The 12,761-nt window shown below is 41.1% G+C and overlaps 1 protein-coding gene and 1 long non-coding RNA gene across 3 annotated transcripts in view; one reads left to right on the plus strand and one right to left on the minus strand.

Annotated features, from left to right (window-relative positions):
* The window catches only part of LOC131446107 (uncharacterized), a 36,440-nt gene that overhangs the window by 21,219 nt on the left and 2,460 nt on the right, over window positions 1-12,761 (plus strand). The window lies entirely within an intron of this gene.
* rab27b (RAB27B, member RAS oncogene family) overlaps window positions 1-12,761 on the minus strand; it is a 34,490-nt gene that overhangs the window by 19,271 nt on the left and 2,458 nt on the right. Inside the window, exon 1 of one of the 2 annotated variants that reach the window (XM_058617107.1) lies at window positions 65-199. The exons of the other annotated variant lie outside the window; for it this stretch is intronic. The gene's annotated coding sequence lies outside the window, so the exon portion shown is untranslated. Of the gene's footprint in view, window positions 1-64; window positions 200-12,761 lie in introns of those variants that run through there. 2 annotated transcript variants of the gene reach the window in all.

Raw genomic sequence — 12,761 nt, forward strand, 5'->3', positions numbered from 1 at the left:
ACGGCAGCAGTCGACAACATGAGCAAACAAACATCCTGCTGAGACTCTGCCACTCTGCTCTTACCTCGGAGGATCCTCTGTCGCTTCTACACCGAGATCCTGAGGGAGACGTAAGGCAGCTGACCAGCAGCCCAGCATCTACACACACACACACACTGACAGTGACTGACTGTCTGAGTGAATGAATGACTGAATGAGGCTGGATCTCTGCACAAGTGGAAGGCTGAGTGGAATTCGGCTGGAAGCAGCAGAGCAGACATAGAGCCCCGCCCCTCACTGACCAGCTGACTGCTGCAGGGACGGTTTAACCAGCATGAGACGGAAGAACAGAGACAACTTAGTAATTAACGAGGTGAACTAATGACGCTTTTCCACTACACAGTTCCAGTTTTATTTGCTTTTCCTTCAGTGATAGTACCTGGTTGTAAGCGAGCTGAGCCGATACTAAAGTGTGACGCCAGCAGACTGCCGGTCACTGATTGGTCAGAGAGTGTCGTCACTGGAAGAGTCACCAGCGCGACGTCCGACACAAGAACCAAAGCCAACGATGCCGAACTGTAGGTCAGCACTCGCGATGTATCGAATATCAGCAAAAAAGTCCAATATCATGTATCTGTCCACTCTAAACTTAACAGCCAACACCACCAACCGATCATCCAGAAGACCAACAACCAACCAACCAAGTACAAATGACAAACAGTGGAACTAACCAACTAACTACATCTGTCAAAGGACAAATCAACCGACCGACCGACTGACAATAACAAGCCAACCAACCAGTGAATCGGTGACTTATCATTACCTACTAATTAACAAACCCTGTCAAATTAACTGAAATATGTTTTAGTGTAAACTAACTAAATGTCTTGACTGATTCATGGACCAACTACTTACCTACATAACTAACTAAATGGTTGATGGCTAAACAGCTGGTTAGTAGCTGATAGTTATTGTGTCTGACTGGTTACCAGCTGACTGGTTACCAGCTGACTGGTTACCAGCTGACTGGTTACCAGCTGACTGGTTACCAGCTGACTGGTTAGTTACCTCCTGTTCACGTGCAGTTTCCAGCTTTTTCCTGTTTATCCTGTTTTCTTTTATGCTGCTCTGTGTAATCAGAGGGAGGAGCCACATCACCACACACACACACACACACACACACTTTCATCAAACAGCATGACCTGAGGCTGTTCTGCTCTGCAAGTACTAACTGATAAGGGTGTGTGTGTGTGTGTGTGTGTGTGTGTGCGTGCGTGCGTGCGTGTCCTCAGGAACATTAACTCATCGATTTTGAGGAACTCAGTCAAACACACATGCAGTAAATTCAAAGTGGACGTGAAGAGGCTTCAAACAAATATTAGTCAGTAATTTGTGTGGATTCAGTGCGGCTGTGGGCGGAGCTTCAGGGCTGGATGAACATTGTTGGAGTTAAACTGTGGCGACGCAATAATTCTGTGATCATCAATATACCACCAGACAATCGTACAGCGATGCATCACGATAGAACAAAACTCAAAGTCTATGTAACAGCCATAAAATCTAAATCAATCAAAGTGGCCTGAATATCATGATGGTCATAAGAGGGTTGACAGAAAACACTGCTCATCTCTGTGATCTAACTCCCAAATGTTTGCTTAACACTCATGGATGAAAAAGAGGTTAAATTTGAACAGAAACCAGGTTAGTGTGTATCCGTGCCTCACGGCTGCAATCACCCGACGTGACAATTACACAAAGAGACGCACAACGCGAGAGAAGGAGGAGAGAGACTAAAAAAAAACACAAAACACATCTGCTCCTCTCCATTTTCTCCTCTAATCACAAAAATAAGACACTTCTTATTATCTTATTATCTCCCATCAAAAAGTGACGTTTTGGAAAGATGGCACCAATTTCACACCTGTAGTTTGGTTCATTTAACCTGGAACAGAGACGGAACATGACACAGGAGAGCGGCTGAGTACAACCTACCACACACACACACACACACACACACACACACACACACACACAAAAAACATGAAATGAATGATCATAATCTCATAACATTTAATTCAATCTGTGCCATAAGAAATAGGAGTGGGGTGACCTTTGTGCTATGTTTAAAGGTCAACCAACCACGGCATGGACGGCCACCGGGACAGAAGGACAATTATTGACATCTCTATAAGAAAACAGTGACAGCAGGAGACCGTCTGCTGTTCTCTTTTGTTTCATTATAATGATGCAGGGCCACATATGTGACGGTGAGGAAAACAATCTGCTTTAAATTAGTAAATGAATATAGATTTTCAACAGGAAACTGAAGCGGTTAAACCGCTCACTCTCCCTGCACCAAAGTCCATAGAGAAAATCAGCGTTTTTAGCTCATGGGGACACAGGAGCTGCTGGTCTACTGCTGCCTCCTGTGGTGAGTTTGTGTCACTGCCGTACATCACTGGACATCACATAATAACACATTTCAACAACGATCAACAACTCCTGTGTGCTGTGATGTAAAATCAGATGATTTTCTCTGTGAGGTTTGATGCAGGAGAGTGAGCGGTTGACAAGGTTTCACAGAAAGTTAATTTTCCTGTTCGACAGACAGCAGTCGTATTCTGAGGACATCGTAGAATTAGGCTAACATAGATTTGTCATGAGAGGGTTAAGGTACAAGGCGAACACAACAGCTACACAACTGCAGCTTCTCACTGGATGAAAGCAGAGTCTGCGACGGGTTCTCTCCACGTCGTCGTGCACAGTTCACTCTTTCATTCTGTTTCCACATGATTTGTTTAATAGGAAAATGCAGTGAGGGCAGGCAGAGATGTGAAGAGAAGGCCACTGGACCAAAAGTGAGATAACGACACTAACTGTGTTTGAATACGACACACACACACACACACGCAGACACACACGCAGACACACACTCGACAAAACCACCAGTCACAGTGGCTTAGAGCAGTTATTTGTCCCCGACAGTAAAAAATGAAAACTCTATCCTTATTTATCTTCATCATTCAGTTCTGCTTCAGAAAGTTTCTCTATTGAAAGCCGTTTATCCAGAGACATCACAACACAACAACACAACAACACAACCTGACAGCTTTTACACAAAAAGGTCACAAGTTCAAATCTGAGCAGACGGGAGAAATAATCAATGCGCACTAAAACCAGCACTTTAACATTTTGACACTTTCAGCCTGTTGTTCCGGGTGCTTTTTATCGCTGAATTGCACATTTTGTGTCAACATTTGTCCTTTTTTGTTGTCTGGAATGAAGTATATTCTGCCATTAGGGCAACAACCATTAACAGATTGAGTGTTTTCTTAAAGCTCTGTCATTTTTTTCAGCTTCTTAAATGTGAATATTTTCTGGTTTCTTTGCCCCATAGCACAAAGAAATCCTTAAAACTCAATCATTTTGGTTTGTTATAATTATAGAACAAACATTTTATAAGCCAAACAAATCATTTAATCAAGAAAAAGATCGACTGATGATCTAATTAAATGATGAAAATAATAGTAAATTGCAGGCAGCCATCGCTGTTGTTCCTTATTTTATTGTGTACCATTAACATGCGTGACGTGACACATGACAAGACACAGCACAATGATCCTTTATTAGTCCAACAGCAGGGACATTTGCAATTAGCCACTGGCTACAGTCTGGCATGTTAACCCACTGTTGTTCCTGAACAAACACAAATAAATGTCTTATTTCAGCTGTATTTGAAAATGAAACCTTCAGAGATTGACAAAAAAGAATTAGCCATGGTACTGTATCACGTAACCGTGAAGAAGCGCGTAGTAAGTTGCAAATATCACTTTATATATTTGCTGAATCTGTTTCCGTTGCCTTTATTTTTAACTTTTCCACGAACCTCAAACAGAATTTCTGTTGTGCAATGTTACAAGAATTTTTGAATTCACTGTGTTTACGAATCATAACCACACACACACACACACACACACACACACACACACACGTTCGACATTCATGACTTGAGGGGACATTGCATTGACTTACATTCATTTCTTGGAGACTTACTCTAACCTTAACCACAATTACTACTGGCCTAATCCTAATCCTAACCCTAACCCTAACCTCAACCTAACCATGAAACATATCTTCACCTTAAAATGTAGTAATTTACGTTATGGGGACTTGCTTTTTGTCCCCACAAGGAGGACAAGTTCCCATAATGTGACTGTGTAAACAGGTTTTGGTCCCCACAACATTAGTAATACTTGGTACACACACACACACACAAAAACAGAGAGAAAGAAACCTTGTAGGTTTGTGAAAATGTTCAAACCAACAGTCAGGGTCCAAATATTCTACAGAGATTGACGTTCCCATGTGGAACAATCTTATTCCCCGACAATAACGAACATAAACGCTGCTCTTCGTCTCCGTGTAAACTCGCCGTGTTAATCTCAAATAAAATCGTACGGTGTCATTTGTGCTGACTCTTAGTCATTAAGACGTGATGATCCAGCACTCGACCTACACAGGTCTCCATTGTGCGAGTCAGGAAAACAACAGCACAAGTCACATTACACCACAGTGTCTCCAAACAATTAATACACTTGTCGACTCGGCCTGTGAGAAGCTATTGTTGTTACGACTCGGTATGTTGGCCTTATGCAGGGATGTGTAATTTCAGACATGACGTAACAGACTGTTTTCATTCTGAATCCAAATCTTAGCGCCTACACCTTCATTTATTAGCTCTTAACACATTTGCAGCTTTAACAACGTCAACAAATGTGATTTCAGGTCTAAGTTTCCAGAGATTATCTGGAAGGACGTGTAAGACCAAAGATCTCTCTGGAGAAGTTGCTCTGGGGATTGTCCAAAGGTTCTGGACATTCTCCTACGCCCAGACCTACGTCCTCCTGACGCAGGCAAAACAAGTGTTTTCCTGTAAATGTGAACAGAACAGTGTCCTTCATTAATTACCCACAATTCAATAGGCGTGAACAACAACATGTGACCTTTTAACTGAGGTAATAAACAGAGAGGAGAGGGAGAACAGGTTAATGACACCGCTGTAGTTTAAAAATGTATGAGTCTCCCGTGTGTGTGTGTGTGTCACACACTCCCTGCTGATTATATTTATGTCTGTGAAAGAGAAAGTTGTAATAAAGTCACGTCAGCTGGAGCTCGGCACTCGAGTCACGAGAGCTCAGATGAAGACAAGAAGGAGGAGTTTAGAAAATAACTAAAGATGAAGGAAAATCTAACCGTAAACAAATGATTTAGTAAATATTCTCCATTTTTAAACACGTGATTAAAAAGATATAAAATGTGGTTGATTTATAACTAACAGGCTTCAGGCAGTGGATGAAAAAATCTCGTCTTGTTGTGACGTGGGCATAAAAACTAAGATGCTGCCACAGTCTGGTATAAGACTGAATAAATAACTAAAGTGTGGATGTATAGCCGTAAAACTGCAGTGACTCCCGGTGGAGTCGGCCATAAATAATGAATTCCTCCTGCGAGTGTGGTTAGTGGGCCGCTGCCGGTGAATCTCAACTCATCTGAAAGTAAATGTCTCTGTGGCGCTAATGAGGAGGAGAGGAAAAGGAAGAAGATGTGAGAGTGAAAATGTGGAAGGAAGAAAAAAAACAAACAATATATATATATATATATATATATATATACATATATATAAAAAGACAGCGGTCTGGTAACCAGGAGGTTGCCGGTTCGTATTCCCTCCAGCTCGAGGACTTGGGTACCCCTGAGCGAGTACCCATTGTTCATCGTTAATTGGACACTCCTTTTCACTGTATTTATAACATTAATAAATGTAAAAGTTTATATCCTCTATGACTACTTTCAGCTTTTGTTTCTCCACACAGAATGACATCCATTTTGTACATTATAGTCTCATTGAAATTAAATTAGTCCTTTTATCAGTCCTCTACTAGAAACCTGGAGGGTGGGTACCTTACCCAGGAGTACCTTAAGAAGCCAAGTTCCCTTTCCACTTGGCCATGGGTTGCCCGTAGGGTCAAATAGACTAGAAAGTATGTAGTCATGGCTGAAAGTGTTGGCACCCCTGGGTTTTTTCCAGAAAATGCACCATTTTTCTCAGAAAATGAATGCCATTTACACATTTTGTTGTACACATGTTTATTTCCTTTGTGTGCATTGGATTAACACAAAAAGAGAGGGGAAAAAACCCAAAATGAATATAATTACAAGCAAAACTCAAAAAATGGGCCGGACAAAATTATTGGCACCCTCAATTTAATATTTGGTTGCACACCCTTTGGAAAAAATAACTGAAATCAATCTCTCCCTATAACCATCAACAAGCTTCTTGCACCTCTCAACTGGAATTTTGGACCACTCTTCTTTTGCAAACTGCTCCAGTTCTCTCATATTTGAAGGGTGCCTTCTCCCAACAGCAATTTTAAGTTCCCTCCACAGATTTTCAATGAGATTAAGATCCAGACTGATTGCTGGCCACTTTAGAACCCTCCAGCGCTTTGTTTTCATCCATTTCTGTGTGCTTTTAGAGGTATGTTTGGGGTCATTGTCCTGCTGGAAGACCCATGACCTAGGACGCAAACTCAGCTTTCTGACACTGGGCCCTACGTTGCGACCCAAAATCCCTTGGTAATCGTCAGATTTCATGATGCCTTGCACACAGTCAAAGCACCCAGTGCCAGAGGCAGCAAAACAAGCCCAAAACATCTTTGAACCTCCACCATATGTGACTGTAGGTATAGTGTTCTTGTCTTTGTAAGCCTCAGTAAACTAGAAAAGAATGATGTGTTTTACCAAAAAGCTCTACCTTGGTCTCATCTGTCCACAAGACATTTTCCCAGAAGGATTTTTGGCTTATTTACGTACATTTTGGCAAACTGCAGTCTAGCTTGTTTGTGTCTCTGTGTCAGCAGTGCAGTGGGCTCCTCCTGGGCCTCCTTCCATAGCGTTTCATTTCATTCAAACAATGACGGATAGTTTGCGCTGACACTGATACACCCTGAGCTTGCAGGACAGCTTCAATATGTTTGGAAGTTGATCGGCTGCTTATCCACCATTCGGACTATCCTGCGTTGCAACCTTACATCAATTTTTCTCTTTTTTGTCCACGTCCAGGGACATTTGCTACAGTGCCATGGGTTTTAAACTTCTTGATTATGTTGCGCACCGTGGACAAAGGAACACAAAGATCTCTTGAAATGGCCATGTAACCGTGAGATTGTTGATACTTTCCACAATTCTGGTTCTCAAGTCCTCAGACAGCTCTCTTCTCCTCTTTCTGTTCTCCATGTTTAGTGTGGCACACACAGACACACAATGCAAAGATTGACTCAATGTCTCTCCTTTTTATCTGGTTTCAGGTGTGATTTTTATATTACTACACCTGTTGGATACATGCTTGAAACAAAGTTTTTACCCACAATTTTGAAAAGGTGCCAATAATTTTGTCCGGCCCATTTTTGGAGTTTTGTGTGGAATTATATCAAATTCATATATTTTTCTCTGCTTCTTTGTATTTTTTCAATACAGACAAAGGAAATAAACATGTGTATAACAGAACATGCGTAAATGCAATAATTTTCTGGGAAAAAATCAGGGGTGCCAACACGTTCAGCCATGACTGTATGTAATGCTTTAGAGCCAGGATATATGATGTAGTGCCATCAGGTAGGAAAATGGATCCATGTATAAAAGAAGAGCTGTCATTCAGGCTCCACCCCCTGCTCTTCCAAATATAGTAATTATATTTGGTTTCAAAGGGAGACGGTGCCAAATTGGAGGCTTCAAAAACAGGAGTTCATAAACCAGGGCGTGACTCACGGAACCTCAATGAACGCAAATGTACGCTAAAGTTGCTTTTTCTGACTTTGTTCTCCTGCTGCGTTCACACCTAAACTCACGGACATTTTCAAGTGTCTTCGGTTCAGTTTCATCAAAAGATTTGTGTCGAACATAAGGTTTGAAATGTATGAAATGGACATTCATAAACCGATGCAGCAACAAAAAAAAAGATGCCAGGGAACGAGAGAGGCTTTACGGATGAGGAAGATTAGAGAGAGAGAGAGAGAGAGAGAGAGAGAGAGAGCAGAGGGAGGAACAGCCAGTTGCCTGGTGACGGAGGCAGAAGTAGAGGAAAGAGAGAGAGAAGGTGAAGAAAGAAGACAGAATGAGGTGGAGGAGGAAGAGAGGTGTGGGGTTGTTTCCAAGTGCAAAGAGTTCGTGGTCACGAGGCTGCCGTCCCACCCACTGCACTCTCACACAGCTCCATCACCGGAGGAGGAGGAGGAGGAGGAGGAGGAGGAGGAGGAGGAAGACGAGCTGTTATTTCTCTCTCAAGCTTCATGTCTTGAGACTATTCACTTGTAAAAATCCTCCACATCCACTTCTTTTCTTTACACGCCAGGGTTCAATGTCAACGGGAAGGAGATAAGACGGGGTCTGTCAGCAGCATCACCATAAGTAACAAGCACGTTCAGTTCACACTTAGCACAACTGGACAATTAAGTTTGTGTAACTTTGTAAAACGCTCACTCTCCCGCACCAAAGTCCATGGAGAAAATCATCGTTTCTACATCCATACACACGGGGCTTGTTCATCCACTGCTGCCTCCACCGGGAAGGTCAAATGTTTTATTTGATGAATTTTGAATGTTCAGATTTACTTATCAAGTTACTTATCAAACGAGGCAGCACTAAACCAGCAGCTCCTGTGTCCTCATGAGCTTAAAATGTTGATTTCCTCCATGGGGTTTGGTGTGTGAGAGTGAGGAGATTACAAAGTGACACAAACTTGTTTCCTGGTGGAAAAGAGGGTCTAACGATGAGATTAAGTGGCAAATATGCTCTTAAACATACTGTATGTTAGACCTGAGCTGGTGTAGATTTGATTAGTTGAGACTTTTGTTAAAGATGTGACTGGATGTTCACTGACAACAGTGTTTGTCCTTTCAGAAAACCTGAAATGACCTCAGTTATCCCTCCTTTTCCCTGCTTCTCATTTCTCTTTTTTCCTCCGTTCCCTCTCTTCCCTCCTGCAGCTTCTCTCCCGTTTTCTCCCGTTCAAACTCACTCACTCTGCGTTTCTCTTGAAGTCGTTCCTGCGATGACCCGCAGGGAGACGTCTGACGTACATCAAGCAAACGCCTCTCAGCGGGAGAGAGAGAAAAGACGACGATGACTCAACCCAAAGACATAATAAAATCCTCCGCCCATACAGCATTAAATATAAAACCGAATCACTTGAATATCTCTGATCTCAAACTGCATTTCAAGGTTGTTACTGATGGGTTTCATGGTTTTACTGTGTCCAGTGTGGGTCCATTTTTTGGCACCCTGGGAAAACCACAGTTGTACAGTCTCTTGCTTGAACGACATAAAAACACGATGTTTCTTCAACACCTGCAGTCTATTCACATAAAAGCTTGACGTCTTTGTTGAGACAAACAGCCACAGACCGACCAGGGGAAAAAAGAGCTGCTGGATGTCCTCCTTTGTTGTCTGTTTTGTCGCATTCATGTCGTCTCGCTACGTATCTTGCCGTAACCCTTTATCATTCCAGAACAGCTTCTATCTTCTAGAATCAAAAGATTGTTCACTTTCTTCTTGTGTACAAGTGTAGAACCCATTCAAGATCTGCCTGTTTTTTGTTTTTAAATCTCAGTCAGTCAGTCAACTAACGGTTATTTTCATACTCCATTAATCTGTCTATTATTTTCTCCATTAATCGAGTCATCGTTTGGTCCATAAAATGTCAGAAAATGTTGATCAGTGTTTCTCAAACCTAGAAACAATAATAATTAATAATGTTCTCAAATGTCTTGTTTTGTCCAAAAACTATTGTTTCATTGATTTCTGAAAACTTCTTTAACTGATTAATCGATTGTCAAAATAGTGGACGATTAATAATCGAGTAATTGTTTCAGCTCTATTCTACATCATCGATGGCAAAGTAGCAAACAAATCTGTCGACTCACCCCTGAGCAAGGTGTCATGTCATGTTTATTTGAATGTTCATTATTAACTGAAGCAAAAACTTTTCATAGCCATAATTATACATCATACACTCCTGGAATGAATGATTCACTAAAGCCTCCTTTAAGTGGAAGCATGAATGTGTATCAACTCTCTGCAAACACAGAAAGTGTGACGGGGTATTTTCTCTCTCTGTGGTTAAAGAAAATACAAATCCACCTCTGCAGAGTCGTACGAACGACACCCCGTCCTCCCGCGCCAAATCACAAAATGTCAAGGCGGCGATGTAACAGAAGATCACTCTGCCCTTCACTGAATGTCAGTTAAAATGAAAACAGCAGTGATCTCTTTTTTCCTTTCTTTCTTTTAAATAAACTTGCATAAAAATCTTAAAAGTTAAAGTTTAAACCAGAATCACAGAGGACACAGCACACAAAGATCCTGCCTCCCCCACAACTCTGCATCAAAAGGTAAAAAAAAAAAATGAAATAAATAAAAAATACTTGAACAACAACAACTTTAACAAAGAGACTGACTCATAGAAATATCAGAGGAGAAATAACTGCAATGAAACGTGGAGGAGTAAAGGTGGAGAGGAAAATGAATAAAAGAGGAGAGTTAAGTCACATGGTTCACACACACACACACACACACACACACACACACACACTTGAAAAAGTCAGTGTGTGCTGTGATGTAAAAATCACAGATTTTCTCTATGGACTTTGGTACAGGGAGACACAAACAGACACAAACTTCAGCCTTCATAGTCTGAACCATAATTATAATACATGAAATCAGTGGAAAGTTTCCCTTGTGGCTCTTAAATATAATAAACTAGTACTGAAACAAGTCAAGGTTTTTCCCCATTCACAGTGATCCTACGAATGGAAATTCACTAAAAATCAAATTACACAGAACTGAAGTAAATGAGTGAAAAACACGTGAGCAGTGAAATAACAATAAAAAAACAATTAAAACTCAGACAAGTTTGTTGAAATGCCATTGGTGAAAAATCGCCAAAAACTGGGCGTTCAATCCAAAATGGCGGCCTTCCTGTTGGGTGTGGATCATGGTCATAATGCAATTTTTGACGCACATTCACCAAACCACTTTCAGGCGTGAATTTTCACCAGGTCTGACCAATCTGTTAGTTTTGGGGCATGGGAAAGGCCTCAAAAATAAGAATATTAATAACTCCTTCAATTTCAATAGGGTCCTCCAGACCTCAGACCCCAATAATATAATAAATCAGAATAATCCTCGGTCATTAAAGCGGCACCACACGACGACTCGCGAGACACTGTAATCCCGCTCTATATACGACTGAGGATAAAATAACCAGCAGAGTCTGAGCGGAGGAGAGAGTGTGTGTGTGTGTGTGTGTGTGTGTGTGTGTGTGTGTGTGTGTGTGTGTGTGTGTGTGTGTGTGTGTGTGCGTGTGTGCTGCTGAGCAGATTTACTGTCCACAGAAAACATTCTTCAATATTGATCCTACACTCTCATCATAGCCACATCTCCTGTTCTCACTCTCACTCTGTCTCAGTCTGTCCATCTCCACGTCAAACAAACAGACTAAGGATGAGCGTTACATTTAAATATTTGATGGTTATTATTCATCAAATATTTGTCTTTGTCAGACTGGGACGTAGTTTTGTCCAACATACAAAATCTCAGAAAAAAGGGGAATAATCTGAAAAAGGTTTTTGCTTCGACGTAATCAGACTATGAATCACATTATTCATGTATGTTAGTCTCACTAAGACTAGCTTGATTTAAGTCGGACTAACGTGTTTACAAGACATGAAGAAAACCAAATTATTGACTTAGTCCGACTAAGAATAGCTCGATTTTAGTAGGACTAATATGTTTACAGGACATTAAGAAAACCAAATTGTTGTCTAAGGACTAGCTAGCTTGATTTTAGTCGGACTAACGTGTTTACAAGACATGAAGAAAACCAAATTATTGACTTAGTCCGACTAAGAATAGCTCGATTTTAGTAGGACTAATATGTTTACAGGACATTAAGAAAACCAAATTGTTGTCTAAGGACTAGCTAGCTTGATTTTAGTCGGACTAACGTGTTTACAGGACATTGTGGAAACCTGAGTTGTTGTCTTAGTCCGACTAAGAATAGTAAATGTTACATACAATTGCACAGTTTTATAATAGTTGTATTTTTATTATCACAATTACCATTTTTAAATCTAAACCACGCAGGAGTGAAAAAAATGTCAAAACATTCTGCCTTTCTTTCATATTTGGAGAGGGGTGGGCGACACCCTCCTCAACAATATGCTGTTGTCGTATTTGAACTCTTAGTCTCATATTTTGTTTGTCTACAGCAAAATACAAGTTTTTCAACTTTTGTCCAGGAGAAAATGTTCTCAAGTCAATTTGACTCCTGCACAAGCAGTGAAAACACCAACTGTGTGATAGTTTAGTTGAGTTTTCAGACATGGACTCAGAAAGAAGATTGGGTTTGAACATTTCCTGGAACACTGCAGAAGAAAGTCTGGATCAAAAATACATTTATTATTCAGCGCCATCGTCCATGGCATCGTCCACTCCGCTGGAAACAGACGTCTGGCGAGATAAATCCCAGCTCAGACTCATCGCCATGAATTCATTCCAGCTCTGGTTTTCAAATGAGCTCACTGACACTTGGCTCCGAGCAGCTCCAGAGATTTAACTCAACAGATTATTTTCTGCCAAGAACAAAACTTACAAGAAGACAAGAAAACCCCCACAAAACTATACAACAAATTCTGGAGGAGAACTGTTGCCTGGGTCGTTGGTAC

Source organism: Solea solea, chromosome 19, assembly GCF_958295425.1.
Source record: "Solea solea chromosome 19, fSolSol10.1, whole genome shotgun sequence".
NCBI classification, from domain to species: Eukaryota; Metazoa; Chordata; class Actinopteri; order Pleuronectiformes; family Soleidae; genus Solea; species Solea solea.